The sequence below is a fragment of the Thermobia domestica genome, chromosome 4 (assembly GCF_964235325.1).
Source record: "Thermobia domestica chromosome 4, izTheDome1.hap1.1, whole genome shotgun sequence".
Classification (NCBI taxonomy): domain Eukaryota; kingdom Metazoa; phylum Arthropoda; class Insecta; order Zygentoma; family Lepismatidae; genus Thermobia; species Thermobia domestica.
In genome coordinates this window covers 281,331,396-281,352,868 of record NC_137457.1, presented here as the reverse complement: position 1 = coordinate 281,352,868, position 21,473 = coordinate 281,331,396, and positions in this window count along the sequence as shown.

Here is a 21,473-nt window from a genome sequence, read left to right as displayed (position 1 = left end):
ACACAACTCAATTCGTAGCGTGTATTACTTTTGCACAGAACAAGTACTTCACTACAATTCGTACTAAATACCCTTCAGCAAAGTCTGCTCAACTTACTGTGGAACAAACTGTGTTCCAGCGTACCTTACGTTCAAGGTTGTCTGCGACTGTTTCTCTCGAAAGGCGTATGTTTTGCACAACAAACATAAACCAGCAAACAGCACAATCTAGTAGCAGTAATCGTGATCAAAATGTGTATGTTTATTCATTTTGGTATTTCATTTGAAGTTATACGTTTCACGACATTAATGTCTCGTGAATTTTACTTTTACACGACGGATAGGGAAGAAAAGGGCAGGTAAGGACAGGGCTGGAACCTTGCCTCAATCCCGTTATTCGCCTGTTGTTACTGAGGAACACTGAGCTTAAGATAGGTATACAGACGAACCAGGCTGTGACATCATTCAAACCTAGCTCGGGAATTCGGGGGAAAATGCATTCTCGAACGGAAATAACACAATAGCGCGGACAGGGTCGCAACGTGACACTCGGGGATTGGCAAGATTTATACGTCATTGGATATCACGCGGCAAGTCCAGAATACAGATCTATTTATACCGCCGTTTTGGGTTCTGGGCTGAATGCAGGCAAATGGTGCACAACAACATGTCCCAGGGGAATGTTCCGTATAATTGCTGTACCCTGGAGAGTTATGGTGTGCATCATGGAAACACACAGCCGAAATATTTCGTCCGTTGTACTAGCCAGTCGGGAGGATACAGTGTTTAATTTCCTTGATCCCATAGTGTCGGAGGTCTGGGAAGAGAGGCCACCCTCAGAAGCAACATCACAACTACCGACAAAGGGCTTTCAAACACACATCCTGTGCGGACACCAAGGTCAAGATCTGGGAAGAGCCCCAGACCTCTTACAAAACATATCCAGGAAACATTGGCAGAGCATGCTTGCCTCGTTCCACATCCCGATGAATTCTGTGCAAGCAAAGTAAAAACAGTTGTTTTCTCCCGACCGATTAGTGTCATTGACTCAATATTTCGGCTGTGTGCACCACTCGCTGATGTGTTTTTATGATGAACACCAGAACTCTCCAGGGCTACCGGGCACTGTCCAGCAATTTTACCGCCAATTCCACTGGAATATGTGTGTTCTCACATTCATTTCAATGCAACTTTTGATGACACTTTGACCCGCCGTCATGTTGCATAGGGTGATCGTAGACAATCGGGACTTGTTGTAACTTCTTTCTTTTTACAAGAGCTTTCAAGTGATATACCACCTGACCCCTCTTTCCATTTGACAATTTTGATATGGACCCCGTCTGGGACCCTAGAACGAAACTTTTTACTTCGTTCTGTTGCCCTTTGCAAGTAATGGGGTACGTGTTTTTCAGTTTGTACTTATCTCGGACCGTTTTCGATTTAAAGACCTGGTACGGACTAACGGAATCACCCGATATATATATATATATATATATATATATATATATATATATATATATATATATATATATATATATATATATATATCACAATACCGACTCAATAATTCAATAACGTTTTGCTGCCCTCACTGCCCAAATAAAAATTGCAAACCTGCGACTGGACTACTGAGCTTTTGCTTTTCTTTACACGGAAACCAGAAATTCGGTTTTGATTCTTCATCGAGTCACAATTTGTCGGACTTGTAGTTGTATATGTTTCATGCCTCAGCAGTGACTTAACGTGTTTCAGTTGCAATTTTGACCACTGGCACGAGGGAAAGTCGTATCGTTTATATACGTATTCTTCTGTATTCTTCGACTGACTAATATTTTGATGTATGTAAGATAATCATCAGTTTTGGTTGAACTTTCTCAAAAACAAAACAAGCTTATTGGAGTTTGATAGCAAAAATACATTAAACCAAAAATAAGCGTAAACACACACTCACACATCAACCCTGTATGCTCCGTTAAAACTACGTATACGGAGGATACAAATTGTTAACTTTTTTCAAAATAAACAAGGCTTATTATTTTTAACATCTAATGAAAGAATGGTGGAATTCAACTATATTAAAAATCCTACACTGATATATTTATATCTTAATTGTTCATATAACTCAGCTCTTTCACATTGAACGGCAGATACACATTTGCCAGGACTCCCTCGTAACACTATATCAGGATATCTCGTCTGCACAGCACAACTTCACTCGAACTCTCACGTCGTTCTGACCAGGTGTTTATTGCGCGCAATTTATCTTTGTTTGGAGGGACAAAATCACCAACGTTGAAGTAGTTGATTGCGATACTTCTAGTAACGGAGTATAAAGATAAATCGTGGGACAACTCTAAATATACGATTACTTCATACGGTGTTCATATCTCTGTGATGGAAAGTACCCCAAAGACAGCAAGAATATTCCGCCTCCACTTCAAATACGAAATTTGATTAATATATTATTTGATATTTGAGAGCAGACTGCTTGAAGTTGTCAAAAATGACCTTGGGACAGGTAACGGGGGTATACAAATGCCACTTTTAAATAAAGAAAAAACGCTTAAAGTGATAATTTCAAAAGTTATGATAATTGGACTATAAAGTAAAATACAATTATTGTATAAGTTGTCAGGAAAGCACTATTTTCTCAGTAATAATGGAACACTATAAGCTGATACAGAAATGTACCGGTACCATTTTTCCTGAAATGACCTATATTTGTTTCTTCTTCCCTCATTTCGATATCTTGTTAAATTCCGGGGTGTTACTTTTTGTGCGTGTAGTCGAAGTTGAATGTATTCCTTGTACTGTAGAAAATATTTTCAAACTGATAAGCACATACGCTTACTGACGTGTTTCCTCAGAGCCAACGGAGACTAAATCAAGATAGCAGCCCTTCCTTGGCGTATAGCGCCATATGGTAAAAATTGGAAGCAGTCGGGTTTTAGCTTAGCTTACTACCGCAAATGTACAGGCCGTTTAGAGCGAAAGAAACAAGGACACAAGTTGGCGGTGAAATAATATCACTAGTATAACTTATGCCCCACAGATGGAAGCAGAGAAGTGTGCTGTGGTAATGTTTAAAAAAATGTTGCTTGTTTCAGGTTTTTCAGAAAAATTGTTTGCTCACTTACTAACCAACATTAGTTTATTTTGGAAGGTATCTACTAGGCAGAAAGTACTGTTGACAATATTTTAAGTGCAGCATAAAAATGACAACATTAACAGGAAGTACATAAGATATATGTTACTAATAACCGACGTCAGACAGGTCTGATGTCTTCATGTTCAGGGTTGAGTACCTTGATATAAAATTTTACTTTTTAGAGAAGCATAAAATGGGTAACTTATGCCCCTGCTTCAGTATTTCAATGAGTCAACGTAGCGGTTAGTGATGAGCTAAACGTTGCATTTCGGAGAATCGATTCATTTTCTCTGATTCACTAAAACGGTTCCATCATTTAATTCGTTCATATGAATTGGTCGTCAATCAATAACAAAATGATTGGAGGGACTTTTCTCCCCTCAGACGGCAGTTACCACGCAACACATACTATATATATATATATATATATATATATATATATATATATATATAAAGAGTATGTTTTTGTGTTTGTTTGTGTTACACCTGGTGTATCAAGGAAAAAGGCGTTTACCGAGACATATAAAAAACAGTAAAAAATAACAAAGTGTCGAATTCATAGTTTTCGCGGCCGCTGATATCAATGGCGAAACACCGATCGCATTAACTTCCAAATTCACCACATTCAGCTGCGGGCCGGGGGTCACTGGGGGATAACGAGATACGTAAATATAATCCAAAGTGACCGATATTCGTATCAAATGCATAGTTTTTGCTGTCGCTGAGTTCAATGATGATACTTCCATTAGCGATGACTTTCAAATTCACCTACCATTGTATGCAGGCCGGGAGTCACCTGCAGAGGGAGACTTACCGAGACATGTAAAAATAATCCAAAATGACCGATATTAGTGTCAAATCCACAGTTTTTGCGGTCGCTGAGATGAATGGTAATACTCGCACAAGCATTGGCTTCCAAATACAGCCCCCATCGGCTGCAGGCCAGAGGCGTTTTTATTAAAATTCGAACTAAGGGGTCTCAGGAGGAGTTTACTGGGATATGTAACAGTAGTAGAAAATTATCGATATTTTTTCTTTCGTTGTTAAGTTTGTTTACATAGATATTTTATCTCATCCATGCGAAGCATGAGTATTTCAGCTAGTAATTTGTGTATTAACCTAGTGAGAGGGAGATAAGTTCACTCAGTTTAAATCGAAGTAGTGGAAATGATTGTAAAGCCTTAAGGAAAATATGACATATTACACTAAAATCGAAAAGTTGTAACGGAAATTACCGAGAAAACTATTTTTTAAATCGAGGGGAAGAGGGTAATCCATACTACATGAAAGGGTTAAATTCACCGCTTGTTCTTGAGTGATTTTAATCCCAAGCCATGGGAATGACGGAAAACGAGTCAAAGAAAATGTACATCATATTGTATCGAAACCGAAAGAATTGATGAATTGGAGAAAATTTATCGTTGACCTCTAAAAGAAATGCAGAGGGGCTACGAGGGTAAACCCACTAATTTATTTCTTACGGATGTTAACTCACTGCATAGGAAATAATCGGGAAGCCTCAAAGAAAAGTACGACATATTTCGCCAAAATCGAATACTTTCTAACGAAAATTATCGTTAAGTGTATATATATATATATATATATATATATATATATATATATATATATATATATATATATATATATATATACACGAATCGCTTCGTTATGAAAGGGCATCAGTCAGAGTTGGCGTGGGTCAATGAAAACTTGACCCACGACCCACTGACCCACCACCCACCATGACCCACTCTGACCCACGACCCACCATGACCCACCACCCACCATGACCCACCACCCACCATGACCCACCACCCACGGTGACCCACCACCCACCGTGACCCACTCTGACCCACCACCCACCGTGACTCACCACACACCAAGAACCACTATCATCCACTGTGACCTACTCTGACTCACCAAAAATCCATCGTCATCAACTCTGAACACGATCCACGGCCTCTTCTTTACTGACCAAAGAGTTTACACTTGTAATAAAACAAGACTGTGAAATTTTCACTAATCGAAGTTTGAATTTCTAGTTAATCTCTCAAGCACCACTCTGCTACAATAACGGTGAATCTCGCCTTTACGATATAAAATGGTAAAGTGTTTGTCAGTGAGGAAATTGAAACAGTTCGAGGTGGGGGGAAATTAGTGTGAGCCTAAAATATACTTGTACTAAGAGAGTGTTAATTGTTCTTGCAAGTGTTAATTTCTGAACGCATTCCACAAGAAACTTCTATTCGCAGGAAAATACCCCTGTACAATATGGAAAAGGTTATGGTTTCTCAGTTCACAGTATTTTTCTCACAAAAGACTTGAAAAATCAGTTGTTCATAGGGTATAAAGATGCTCGGGTACCCTATGTGAGAGCATCTTCATAAAGTATGCTCATAATTGTAATTTGTGTAATCACTAAAACACCACGTTAAATTTAAGTTACAAATATTATTATGAATATTTATTCAAAGTAGTTCACCTAAAGCAAAGAAGAGAGTTACTAAAAAGTAGGTACAAAGTTAATAACACAAATAAGCCATTAGTAATACAAGTATACATTTTCCGTAACTCGTAATTTTCCACCTGAAAACAAATCTGAAATCGGATTTATTTCCTGTTCGTAACTTTTTGGCGGTAAATCACCCGCAGTGGAATGATGTTCATCCTTCAGCCAAGAAATAAATAGCTCGTCTACTTTGAGCTTGTCTAGCGGTGGGCCATTAACATTGATGAGCAACAAGTTAGACAATGTTTGAGCACTTAATCTATTTCTAATATCAGTTATCTGTAAATTCATAAGGGAAAATCCCCGTTCGCACTCTGTCGTGGAAATTGATAGTACATCTACCCGATTTCTGCAACTTCTCATCGACAATCTACTTGTTAGAGTTAAGTCTGATAACGATTTTTCTCGGTCAGTTTTGAAATACTCAGCAAGAAGTATCATCTCTCTATCACCATACAACATCTTTTCCATATCGACCATGTCAGTTGGCAATGTCGACCCACGTAGAACAGAAACTTCATCTACCACACCTTTGATAGGGAATCTTGTGAATAAATTATCAATTAAAGCCTGATAAACTGATGATTTCTTATTTGTTTATAAATTTAATTTTTGTATAATAATTACACATGAAGGTTTGATGCCATTACCAAGTTCCCTCCCCCGTCTAGAAAGCGAAAGGGAACGAGGTTTCTGGAAAGTATTCAAAGGTGAATGGAAATTTCCCTCCTCCTTCCCCTTCAATTACCACACTGCTGTTTGCCATGTGCCAAATTACGATGAATTTCAATTAAATTATCATAGTATAATTATTTCCTTGTTGAATTATCAATACTTTTCAGTGGAAAAAAGGATGAAATTTCAAAGTTCCAAATCAAAGTAAGTAGACCAACGTAAAGGAAAAAAAAATGTAAAATTTTCTATACAATTATGCGTACAATCCAAACTTCAAATTTCCGTGTAATTGCTTACAGTACAAATTTTATGCCTATTTTTCTGGGTTGATTGCCCTGTGCTGTGAGCGCTCCATATAATAAACATAAGCTTCAATTATTATAGCAGAAAGCAATGGTTGAGTTGAGTTGATTTCGGGTTTAACGTCCCGTTCAGCAGCGAGGCTATATGAGACGTGGACCTACTGATTAACGTGGAATCCGAACCACATGACAGAAAGCAATGTATATATTAAGCCAAGCACTGTATTTTTTGTTTCTGATTTTTTTTCTGAAATAATATCGATCGTTTTCGATCCTTTTTACAAACCAACTCACTACCAATTTTCTATATATAGAAAGTGCCTCCCCCCACACACATAAAGGAGAATTTTAAAAAATGCTAGGACACATTCTGTTTATTTTCAATAAAGACTTAATACACTGAATTTCAGCTCCGTAAGTTTACGGCTTGCGAAATACTCATTTTTTTTCGCAAAAATTCGGATCCTCACTACTTCCTTAGGATATTATGCATGATAATAAAAGCAATATAACATCCCAATTTGGACTAAGGCCTAACTATATACCAAAAGTAATTTCATTTGACTTTGCAATTTGACCGTGATGATCAGTCACACAGAGTTACATTCATTTTTTTATAAGTAATTTATATATTACAGTGATTCAAAAATGTATTTTTTCCAGTAGTAGCTCTAAAAACTCACAAATCTCGAAAGCCAAGTTGTTGTGTAAGTCCTATTCCTATTATTACTATTAAAAATATCAATATCCAAAAGTACCCGGTTTTCTTTTCATTTGGTTAGATATACTCACCTCAGGTAAGTAGACAGAAACAAGTGGAAAAGGAAGGGAAATGAAAGTCTTGAAAGTAAAATGGAGACAAATTTACCAGTCTTCAGAAGATACTGTCTACAATGCAGTGAGGAGAGAGGGTCGGTAGATCATACTGAGTCGGTGGGTCGCAGTGGGTCATTGTAGGTGGTGGGACGCAGTGGGTCATGGTGGGTGGTGGGTCACAGTGGGTCATGGGTCGCAGTGGGTCACGGTGGGTGGTGGGTCACAGTGAGTCATGGTGGGTGGTGGGTCACAGTGGGTCACATGCTGTTGACCCACGACCCACTCACAAAACTTGACCCACTGACCCACTCTAACTCTGGCATCAGTCACTGACTAATGCCGTTTGAGCACAAAAGTTGATAACGCCTTCAGAAGCGTAAATTAATTGGTGATTACATTTTCATTGCATTCTTTGCCAGTATCATGTATTATTACCATAAGTATGATACTGCGCTGATCAAGGGCGTCTCTGGCGGGGGGGGGGGCAAAAGGGACTCTTCTTCCCAATATTTTTTGCTGTTTTCCTAAATTTTATATTCCTTGACTGATATCTAATAAAAAAATCATATTATATATATATATATATATATATATATATATATATATATATATATATATATATATATATAAATCAAAGGGGAGGTGAACTTAGTTTTCTTCTTGGCAGATTTTAACCTCAAATTAAGGGATATTCACGATGTCAAAGAAAATATACACCAAGTTTTGTTATAAAAATTTTATATTGAAATACTGTTTTCCATGTACACCTTGTATCAAAAAGGTTGAGCGCATTCTTTATTGATGTTTTGAGGCAAAAATTTTCAAAGTCCAACTTCGGGTATCTTCGGGAAATAGTAAACCAGGTTCGAACCTCCAAGCCAGTCTTTGTAATCGGGAAAAAGTTTGCAGATGTGTTTTTCTTCTTTTAAATATAATAAGACTTGTTACCAAGTGTACAAAAAAGCAACATTGATTGAAATATTTAATGATACAATATTTCGAAACTATATATTCACACTCTCGTTTCATCATTGTGATTTCCATACGAAAAAAATAATTTACGTATGAGCTCAGTTATATTTCAGAAGCAGCTTCCGAAAAGCTGTCATGTTAGCTCAGTGGTACACCCCCGAGCGTTTAAATCGTGAGCTCGATACCCATTGAGGTGAGATTCTTTTATGATATTCTACTTTCCTCAATGCATGAAAATTATGTAAAATAGTTACATTACAATTCATCAGCTGTATATATCAGTTGAATATATATATTCATATCATTTCACGACATAAGCAATTCTTATCTTTAAAATATAACATTTGAGGTATTGACAGATCGTCGGTATGTTATATGTGAATATTAAATACAAATTAAGAAAATCGTGTAATAGCAATAAATAAGTTATGTAATGTATTTATTTGCAGCTATTTTCATACGCAGGTAACTTCTCAATATTCGCATTACAGCATTTAGGTAGAGAATATCGAAAATCGGATCGTGGTTCAAGACAAAAAACTAGCTAGCCCCAAACTGTCACGTAAGAAATTCACGAATCGCAAAAGTAAAGTGAAGATAAGCGGAAGAGATAAATATAGTTAGAATCTAATACCGGAAATTATTTTGAATTTTGTTCTGATAGGCATACTTTTATTTTTTTATACATACTGTAAAGAACAATAAAAAATAAGTCTACTGAACATTGTCAAAGGGTGCAGAGTTGTTTAAAAATGAATTTAAATGAAAGACGTATGATATGATACTAATGAGAACTGTATATAGAAATACTAGAAAAATACACATGGAACAAAACCTGCACATTGAAATACAATTAAAATTGAAACCTAATGAGATACCTAAGCATGGTGTAATTTCACTAGTGCAGCAATGCCCGGTTCAACCTTCGTGACGAACATTATGAAGCCATTTTCAACTGATAAGTGATTTCTTGTCTTTGTTTTAATGTTTACCATGAAAAAAAACTTTCGCACAAGTACGATGTAGCAAATGGAATTATTACGTTTAAAGCAGCAGATACCAGACCAGGATATTCTTCTCTCCTCATCAGGCAGAACTTGTCCGAGTCTTCGTTACAGAAAACCAGTTGCAAAGACTTGTAGCATGATCATTCTATTATTTGGTTAAGAAGTTGTGGACTTAGATCAGATACGTTAATGGCCTCTTCAATGAAGGAGTTTAACATCCATCTTGAACCAACACCTTCGTCGTTGGGAATATAGATATTACAGTTACTGTATCCACTGTCAATGCCGGGCGCCGAAAAAAGGGGGCACAAATTTCGGAGGAAGTGTGTTACTCATGTTAGGAAAGTAGGGATGCACGCGAGACAAGACGAGACGAGACGAGAAATGGAAAAGTTTCGTCTCGTCTCGCAACCTCAAACGTTGGTCTCGTCTCGCGTAAGGTCTCATCACGCAAATGTGAAGTCTCATCTCGCGTCTCGCGCGAGACTTTCTCGCATGGTCTCGCATATATTCTAGGTCAAAATTTTGCAATGTGTTATTCTATGGCTGTTAATGAATGATGATGTGATATTCTGTCCGAAGGCAGGTATTTGAGCTAAAAGTCCCTTGGCAAGGTGAATGGTGGTTTGCCATTGCTTTCCATGGGATGAATGTTCATAACATCCTAAGGAGACGGAACCCAGAGTTCAACATGGTATTCGAACTTGTGTCCCCTCCGCTCCAAATTAAAAGAAAAGTTGTGCTGGAATTTGATCGCTGGATCATTAATTTTCGTCAAATTAATAGCATAATTTAGAGCAAAACCAGCATAAATTGTTGCTGGATCCAACATTGTTTTCCAGCTTAGAGGTGTCCAGCAATATTTGGCTCTTCTAAAATATTGTCGCCACTATCAACATTTACACGTTTTGGTCGTTTCCTTGAAGGGTGATTTTCCAGTATAATGATGTTTTTATACCACCAAAAGCGCTTGTACACAACAAAAGAACTCCTCACAACACAATACGACCCAATTCTTTTGGTTCGTTCGCGCTTGTAGCAATGTTGGATTATCGCATTTTATCAACTTTCGCTTTCAACTTGTACTGTCAGATCTAGAAAATAAAATTACTGACAGATATAGGGCCATTCCTACCATCTCCCACGAAACCTATAGGGGCATCCTGCCAAACCAGTATTTGAATTAAACTTCCGAACCAGAGGGGGATGTTTTTGATAAATATATAGAAAGAAAATACTTATTCCACGTAAAAATATCATGTTATTTCTGCGAGCCGGGCCGGGGATAAACTTTGATGAGAGGGGATTTCCCCGCCATCCCCCAACATTAATCGCTAGTAGTAATGTGAAAAAGACAGAAACAACAGAAATATCATATTTCGCAGCAATAGGGAGTCTTATTCGTCTTCAGACCAAAAATAGAAGTTCATGTATTCGTGCGCGCCCGCGTGTATGTGTTTGTGACGCAAAAAAAAGTCCTAAATCGATGCTGTAATAAATTTCCAATTTACAAAGCTTTTCTTTTTTAGAAACTAAAGAAGGCTTTAATTCTGAAAATTAATCTTGATTAATAATAAATCTCATAAAATGTCTATTGCCCCAATCACTTTTTTGTTCCTGGAGGCATTAACGCTCAACTTAGAAAACTCAATAAATGTATAATTACTAAATATTCAATTAAATGTAATTCATAAATGTTGCGAGACTGTGAGAAGTCTCGCGAGACTTAACCGAGTCTCGTCTAGCGTCTCGTCTCGCATGGTTTAGTCTCGTCTCGCATAAAATTTTTACTCTCGTCTCGTGTCTCGTATCGCAAATGCGAGACGAGACGCGAGACAAGACGAGACGTCTCGCGTGCGTCCCTATAAGAAAAGTGCATGTGCACATGTATAAAATAGAAGGAAAAACGTAATAAAATGTGCTCAAAGTCAAGGAAAGGCAGGGTTTACTTTTAAAAATTTTATTGAGCTTCGTGCCAACCATGGTGGCGCTTCGCAGCTAGTCTGTCGACCTCACTCATACGGAGACATCGTCGTATACTCTCGCCCCGGGCGCTGATTTTCCATGCCACCGCACTGTTCACTATAAACAAGAAATGGATTCTACTATTATAGAAATAGGTATGTTAAAAATCCCACACAAGCTTATTATAAAACACAAATTATAAAAGGGTCGCTGGCAAGAGGATGTGATAAAAGGGGATCGTGATAGGAATTAGATTGAGAACCACTGGCCTAGAGTAATTTTAACCAAATTTCTTGTAGTCTGAAAAAGAGTGCTGTCGGGTTACCTATGGTGAATGGGAGAGGGATACATATAAAAGATTGCTAGAAAATGATCGGTATTAGTGTCGAATTCATAGTTTTCGGGGTCGCTTAGATAAATAGTGTGACTTTCGATTTCGCTTAACTCCGATTAAGCTCTCATTAGTAGGGATGGGCACGAGCGACTTTTCTTTGAAACTCGACTTGACTCGAAACAGACATCTTTGAGGTCTACTCTAGGACTCGGCGCGAAAAATATCCTCCAACTCAACTCGGATTAGAGTCGAGTCAAACTAAAACGAGCCAAATCCTGTGTGTAGTCCTACCTAGACAATACATAGACAATATAATTATTCTATTATCAATTATACTACTATTACTACAAATAATAATAATAATAATAATAATAATAATAATAATAATAATAATTATTATTATTATTATTATTATTATTATTATTACAACACCGTGTATAAACATGAACGATAGATGGTTAGTAAAGGAATATGAAAAGCTAGTTTACTGCCGACGTCGGTAGTCATGACGTCTACAAAGCAAAGACATCGTTCATTACCCTAAGCTGTAAGCGTCGGTGGACTACAGATGGTTAACTATTGACCTCTCGCCAAAAATTGGTGGCCCCGCAGCGACAATCCGCGGTGGCCCCAGTTCCATTTTGAAAACTTTACTACCAGCGGCAGAGACGCGATGAAACGACAACGAACCACAAAATTACTCTCCCAAAATATGTTAAAATGCCTATATGTGTGATTTGTTTATATTTAGGTGAGTCAAAAAAACACAAAACAAATACCCCGGGGTGGACGCGAACTATCAATATTACGATTACTAGGCACGTGTTCTTCTGACTTCCCCACGGAAACGATCATAAAAAGCTTGCTTGTTGAGTGATAAATCATTGACGTCTTAATTTAGCCAATCAGACAAACCCCTACATCTCGAGTTCTAGGAGGTGATACCGTGAACCGTTTCAGATTTATTGCTTTCTGGTGGGGTACTATCTATGTGCGAAATTTGAGCATAATAGCCGACATGCATCTTCGGTGCCTCTTATCTTTAGTACAATTTTAACCAGAGATGGTGTGGGTCGATGAAAATTTGATCCACGACCCACCATGATCCAGTATCACCCACCACCCAAATGACCCATTGGCCCACTCTGACCCATCATCCATCGTGATCCACTCTGACCCACCACCAACTATGAACCACTCTGAACCATTGCGACCAACTCCGACCCACCAACACCCATCGACATCAACTCTGACCCATGATCCACGTCCTCTTCTTCGTTGACTAAAGAGGCTACACTTGTAATAAAACAAGACTGTGAAATTATCACTTATCGGAGTTTGAATTTCTACCGTCAATGGCTCAAGCACCTCTCTGTTACAATACTGGTGGATCTGACCTTTACGATATATAATGGCAAAGTGTTTCTGAACTTCCGAATTAAAATGAATTTAAATTTATCATATATAATTATTTCTTTGTTGCCTTACACACACATTTCAGTAGAAAATAGGATGAAATTTGAAAGTCTCAAGGAAAAGTAGACCAACGTAAAAAAAGAAAGAAAAACTAATTTTCTATATCATTAAGCACCTGGAGTGCCACATTTTATCTAATCCACCTCGAAAATTATGGATTCAACACTAATGTCGGTCTTGATATATATATATATATATATATATATATATATATATATATATATATATATATATATATATATATATATATATATATATATATATATATATATATAATTTTGATGTCAGCCCCTTTCATTTCTCTTAGGAGAGCAAACGGATACTGCCACCGTTAGGACTAAATTTGGTCTTAAATGACATTAAAATTTCTACCAATTAATTAGCGACCAGTGTTGCATTTAAAAGCTCGGCGCCCCTACGCACTTTTGCTCTCGGCGCCCCCAAAACTACATATTTCTCCGCCCCTTCATCCCTAACTTAAAAATAAAACTTAATTCGAATATGCTTAGTTAGTGAAATTATTACATTTAAATACCACTCACTACATGCTACAGCTAGAACTACGTAACAAAAAATAACAAATGTGAAACGTGTTCTGAATTATTTTTAGATTTCTTACGATATTATTATACATATTAGAACAGTAAAAGAGGATTGTTCATGAAATAGTATATTTGCTCTTGATTTTTAACTTTTTCATACGGAAAAAATTAAAATATTATTCAAGTTTTAAACTTTGCACTCTGCAAATATAGCCTATTGCCCTCTAGGCAATGGGACTAATGTGAAATGTGGACTAATGTGGACTAATGGGAAATGCGGCACTGTTAGCGGCGCTGAAAACTTACGATTCGATTCTAATATCGGTTGATTTCGATATTTTTATGTCACTACGTAGCCACCCTGGGTACTAATGGGAGCTTAATTGGACTTGAATTGTAAGTAGAACTATTCACCTAAGCGACCACGAAGCTATGGATTCGATACCAATATCGACCCGTTTCTAGCATTTTTTATATGTATCCCGACAGTACTCTTTTCCAGACTGTAAGAAATATAGTTATAATTGCGCTAGATATATCAGAATTATGTTGAAACACACACATACATCCACTTTTATATTCTGTATAAATAGAGAGTGAGCGAGCGAGCGAGAGAGAGCGACTAAAGGCATCACCACTTCCACATTGCAAAATCATATATCAGGAATTGAATTGAAAATCTATGTAAAGACTTTCTGCTGTGGCGTGCTTCATAAGGACAATTCCAGTCTGCTCACGTGACCTTTGGGGTTCATGAATTTCTTGCGAGCGTTGCGACTTTGGATTCTCTGTTTAAACCCTCGGTTTATGCATCGAATAAGTTTTCAAGAACATAAATGACATGCTGTATTATGAATGTCGAGAATTACCCTCTATATGACAAATAGCTGCAAATAAATACACTACATGATTTATTTATTGCTAGTGAACGAGTTTCTTAACTTGTATTTAACATTCTCATATATATAATACAGACCTACTGTGAACACCTACCTATTTCAGATGTTATATTTTAAACATAATAATTACTACATTCGGCAATGATTATGTTATATATATACAATTGATGTATTTAATGTCATTATTTTATATAATTTTTCATGCATTGCGGAAAATATAATTTTTAAAAGAGCATTGACCCAGATGGGATTCGAACTCACAACCTCATGATTTAAAACCCGACAGCTTACCAGTGAGCTAACACAAGGACTTCTGCTAAGGTACTTTTAGCGATGTATAACTGTTCAAGAAAATTATGACATTCATACCCACTAGAAACGCTGTTTTTGTTCTACTTTGACTTTTATTTTAGTACTCAGGTGATAATTATATTCTATGTCTTAACTTTGAGCATTCTTTTACATATGGAAAGATTCGTTTACATATCTAAATGTTCCATTACGAATGGAGAGCTAAATGACAAACAAACATGAGCTGACATTAATACAAAGTTTCGAAATATTGTGTCATTAAGTATTTCAATCAATGTTGCTTTTTTTCAACACTTGATAACAAGTCTTATTATATTTAAAAGAAGAAAAACACATCTGCAAACTTTTTCCCGATTATAAAGACTGACTTGGAGGTTCGAACCTGGTTTACTTTTATCAGGAAGATACCCGAAACTGGTGCCTGAAAACACCAATAAAGAATGCGCTCAACCTTTTTGAGACAAGATGTACATGTGTAAACTTTCAACATGAGATTGCTTCTACCAACTCCCCCTCCCGTTTTATACTTGATGAATTGCAATCCCAAACAACAGCATTATATCTGCAGGTAAAAGGAAGGTGCTTTGATGCCAAGTGGCTTAACTCCAAAATTGAAATTTTCCAGGAGTGAAAGTTGAAGTTCAATATCTCATAAACAATACGCATTTCTTTTATGTTGGGAACCAAAACCATAACTACTGAATGTAGTTTATGGTTTTATAAATTAGTGTTTACAAAAATCCTTTTAAAAAATACTTATCTGTAGAGTGAAAGGTACCTATCTGTACTAGTTCTGGGCATCCAAACAGTAAATTTGTTGCAACATACTATGCAAAATAGTCTCGTATCATAATATGTGATGTTCAAGAAATGTTACATTATATATTATTCGAAACTCTTGATATGCTGCAGCACATCAAAGCCTCAAAATAGTTGAGTAAGCGAATAATCCAGAACTTATGTAGCCCTATTGCGTTCATGAGAACGAAAACATAATAACGAAGTCATAATAATTATAATTATGGTAAATTACAGTAGAAATGGAGCTACTTCTACACTTGAATAGCTTTTATTGCCCTCTTAATTGCTTTTATTGCTTTTATGACTGTGTAGATTTGATGTCAATATGGCCGTGTCGGCCTTCGAGAGGCCGGCCCCGTCCTTGGGGGAGTTTTTTGGGGGAAGTGGTTTTATTAGTTGTGCAATAGAGGTTGTTTGGAAAAGTGGAATGACCTTCTTTTTTGTTGAAACACGATCCTATACGATTCTTGAATCGAAATTATAATCAAATTAGAATTAAAACTAGGATTTAGATAATTAGAGCAATGGTATACGTCATTGAACGCAATCCCTAGCTTCAAACGCGATCCAACACGGTTTTTGATTGAGGATACGGATTTGAACGCTGTTCCTAGCTTTAAACATGATTTAATACGTTTCTTGAATCGAAATTATAATTAAATTAGAATTAAAACTATGATTTAGATAATTAGAGCATTGGTATATGGTTTAAAACTCGTTCCCTAACTTCCACAAGGTTTTTTCCCATTAATTTAATTATGATCTGACTTGTAAAGCTCGTAACTAATTGAACACTCTTATTTGAACTAGAAAATTAAGAATAATGAATATGATTACACCCTTTAAGCTCCAATGTTTAGCAACGATTTTTAATGGTGCTTTGTTTTACGGAGTAAAGTATTAAGATAGGAAAAAGGAAGGAAAGGAGGAAATATTTATTTATTTTCATTTATTTTTCTTGTTACGAACTGCACTTCTTTCGTTTAGCTTGCTTGGCTCTTAAATGACAGACTTAACTCTGCTATTTTTCAGCGGTGCTCAGTACGAAATTCGCAAACTGATGTGTTCTTTCTCCAACTGCCATTGCAATACTGAGCGTTGGGAGATTGACGTTCAGTTTCTCACACCCTATGCAAACAACCTTGCGATATGATTGGCCAGGAAAAACCAGTTTGCTCCGCCTCCAATGTTTAACCATGGGAGATAGATACCTGCCAATCATTACCTTTAGTTTGAGTGAACGGGAGAACCAACCCTTCCCCCGCCTCTCTTTGGGTTCATCTTGTGTGAACAGGTTTTTACCCTCTCTTCCCACCCGCAACAAGTGACATACATTTCTTGTCCCCACCCTTCACCGCCTCTCTTTGGCTGCATCTTGTGTGAACATGCTTATACCCTCTCTCCCCCCAACGGCGACAACTGACACATTTTTCCTCACAAAGGATGTTTTTCAAACCAGTTGCGATCAACAACCTTTCCCCCGCCCACTACCCTGTTCGGACAAACAAACAGGGTGATGGTTCCAGGGTGTCCTTGTACTCAATGCGAATAACCTGATGAATAAATGGTTGTCCTTCATTTTGAGTTTGCAAACAACACACACACACACACAAAAGAACCCGTAGAATGGTTTCTGTGTTTTGCCACATACAATAATTATGCTGTTCTTTTCGGCAAGATACAAGTTATTGAAACAGATGTTGAAAATGATAGCTATATAGTTTACTGAATAAAGCCGGAATTTTAAAATCTAGGAAGCCAGCTAACGAATTTTATTGCTTGGTAAACAACTATTACCCTGAAAAATACGACAATTTGGCGTCTTTGAGGTACGAATTCAGACATGCTGGCGATGTTTTTCAAACTTTAGGCATTGTGTGAAAATTCCATGGTATTACCTCTATAGAAAAAGAAAGAAAGAAATATTTGCTTCGATTCGGCAAGAGACCGACAAAGGAATTCTTTTCTGCTTCTTTGCAGAGTGAGGCAATTCTGTATTATAAGGCAAATTCATTTACTTTATTTTTCTCCCCGTATTCCATTCCCCTTATGTTAATGAATAAATAAAAAATATATTATATAAATGGAGTACACATTCCTGTATTGACAATTTTGCTCGTGAAGTCTTTTGCGTTTGCTTCTTTAAAGTGTTTTCTGGATTTTTTCTGTGTTTGTTCAAAGAAGATATTATATTCAAGTAAGTTTTATATCATTATAATTGATTAGATATATTTGCATAAGTATCGAATGGTGGGACTCCCCTAGAAAATTAACACATATTGTTTTTTCTTATGAAAATAATTAACACAGTGTAGAAACGAACTAAGAGTTTGCCAATATGTTTTAACTTGTGGGGAGCATATCGAGCCAAAACCGGGGGAACCATACATGGGGGCATAGCCCCCCAAACAGGGGAATCGCGGCTGACTTATAACGCCTTCCGTGTTTACCGAAAATCGGGGGATCCATACAGGGGAATAGTGCCCCGAACCTGAGGGAACCGCGTGTGACTTATAACGCCTTCTGTGTTTGCCAAAACAGGGGGATTCATACATGCGGGGGCATAACGCCCAACAGGGAAAAGCTAGCTTCCTGAACGGTCACCACGAAGGAAGGAATATTTTTTTTTTAAATTGTTTGAATACTATGTTTGAGTTTTGATTCCGTTTCAGTTGCGTTTTTTGGACAAGTTGACCACAGGAAAGAGTGAAGAATGGAAGTAGCATTATTATTATAGTTAAGAATATGTGGGGACACGAAAAATATCTTGGCAGTGTTAATCTTTTTAGAGAAAAATGTGTGGTGACATCCCTTAAGAATTGCCAATGACGGACGGACTTATAGTTTTAGAAATGCGTAGTGACATCCCTTAAGAATCGCCATTGACGGACGGACTTATAGTTTTAGAAATGCGTAGTGACATCCCTTAAGAATCGCCATTGACGGACGGACTTATAGTTTTAGAAATGCGTAGTGACAAGTAGTGATAGACGAACTTCTACACCCGAAAGCTGGAATGTTAGCGGTACTTTACGTAATAATGATGTTCTAACATGTTTCTTTAATGGATGTTGTCAAACGGTTTGGTAGGTCATTATGGGTTGATGACATGGATTTGGAAAGTTGTTATATTTCTGTTTTTAGTTGTGCTGACATGTAAAAGGTCGTGTCCTCTTTTTAGAGACTTTATACTGGGTATTTTTAAAAATAATAATAATAATAATGGAAATTTGAATTAAATCTGTTGATACGTCATTCTGTATCACGTACTTTCGTAGTAGTGATTAAATTAATATTGAATATATTACACGAACAATATGTGATAGAATAAAAAAGAAAATGAAATATTTGAGTCCCACCTGTTAGGCTAAAGGAGATGATGATTGTTAAAAATAAGAAGGTGAGAACACTTATAATGTGTGATACGCACTGGAATCGAACCCGGGACCCTTATTATTGGAGCTGAATACTGTATGATGGGAGGGAAATATTTATTCATGCGTGACTTTTTTAATTTGTTGGATCGTATTTTTTATTTTTTCGTAATTATTACTCGAACACTGTGTAAATATACTCGGTGAGCGTGGCAAAACTTTGTGTACGGTATGATACACTATGATGGTGCATATACAGAGCGTGGTTTCCGTACGTCTGTTGCTGATGAACTTAAGACATGAACTGAACTTTTCCCGCGCTTTTTGGAAACCCGGTTGGGTAAGAGTGGTGATGTGTGCTTGCAGGGCGTTGCTAAAACTTGAATTCAAATACAAAGGAAGACCGTTGACACGTTTGGTAACCATTACAGAATACCGCCAGACTAATAGAAATAACTTTGGCGCCGCGGTAGGTGAACAAAAGGAAGATTGCGGACGTGGGAGATAAACATCACAAATTGGGGACAAACTAATAAAAATAACTTTAATGTTGGGAATGCCGAACACGTGATTACCTTGCGGTTATGAAAATACTTTAAATACAGGTTATAAGAGACAAAATATATAAAGATACATCATACAGTCGTATGAGAAGAAGGATCTTTGCAATAGCAATATTGAAGCAATATCTGATGCTGAAACAGAAATATACGAATCATCGTCAGATGAAGAATTTGATTTTGATGCAATAGATTCACCAGCGCTAACAGTTTCACCAACACCGTCAGCATCTCCAATTGTATTATCAAGAACATCACGATTTTGGGCTTTAGATTGTTGTTGTAATAGTGAAAAAGTGGATCGCGATTGTATAAAGAAGGCTATTGAAAAATGGAATTTTAATGAAACACTAATATGTGAGGGTTGTACGACAGGATCTAATCATGATTTTGATCATGATTGTATGACGACGCGTCCAGAATTATTGGAAACCCGCGCTTGGAGTATTATAGCAAGTCCTAGTGTTGAAGATGATGTGTTTTATTTGTACGCAAACACGCATATTATCGGACTATTAACAAGAGAAAAATTTTATGACGCCTATGTGGATTTATTAAGTGATACAGACTATTTACCGGAATTACTAGAGATCTTCATAAGAAAAGACAAACGGAAAGCGAATATTTCAGATTGAAAAAATGTATTCAAATAGTGCTAGTGTTTTATGTGTGTTATGTAATGGTGAAAACATTAATGTGAACTGTGTATTAAAAACTATAAAAGTATACTTACACAACAATAATCCATTGGAATGCGTGGAATGCAAGTTACATCTTCCTCATGAATGTAGACATTTTCATAATACTGGATCATTTGCAGTGAAGTATTTATCTCTTGACAAAACTCTTAGTGAACTCTTTGAAGTGTTTGAACAAGAACATAGTGAAATCTCATTTCGATGCTTTATGCATAAAACTTGTGATCTTTTACAAAATACAGAATTTGTTAGACAGATAATTCCGTTTTTTATTTTTCATTCAAATGAAATTTCAACATGTGTAAATCAGTATATTATTGATATTCAAGGTTTTAAAATGTCTGATAACGAATTTATTATTCGTGAGTTTTGTTTAACTGCATGCGATGATACAGTAAATTTCCATTGCTTGGTAAAATCACCAGTTGAATATAATTTATTATCACTAGGATGTCAAAAACAAATTGACTGGTTAACATTAAATTTGCATGGATTGAAATGGAATAGCAAAACTGGGTATACTGTATCATGCATACGAAACCTTGTATATCAATTATGCGCAAAGAATTCAACCTTTTATTGTAAAGGTTTAGAGAAATCTCTTTGGATTAAAAGAATATTTGCATTAGATAATGTCATTGATTTAGAAACAAAACATTGTCCTTCATTAAATGAATTATGTGGAAATACATTTAATGAATATTGTTCTTTTCACACAAGTATTGTAAAGAAATCAGGATGTGCATATCGTAATGCACAACAGTTGAATTATTGGTGGAAATATGAAAGATCAACAGCATTAACTAATGCATTATCAAGATTGTAATGAGGAATTGTAAATAAAATGCATGGGTGTAAGTTTAAAAATTTATTGTAAATTAAAAATGTAAATTAAAAAAAAATAAAAAAAATAAAAAAAATTATTTGTGTTTTCTTTTTAAAAATTTGTTTACATGTTTATAAACAATAGCATCATTCTTTTTCAAAATTTTCTTGTTAAACAATTTTAAACACTTTTCAAATGATTGAGTTCGAATAATATGATGCAGAAAATATAAGACAAAATAACCACATAACACAGAATTATCATGTTGATATTGTTGA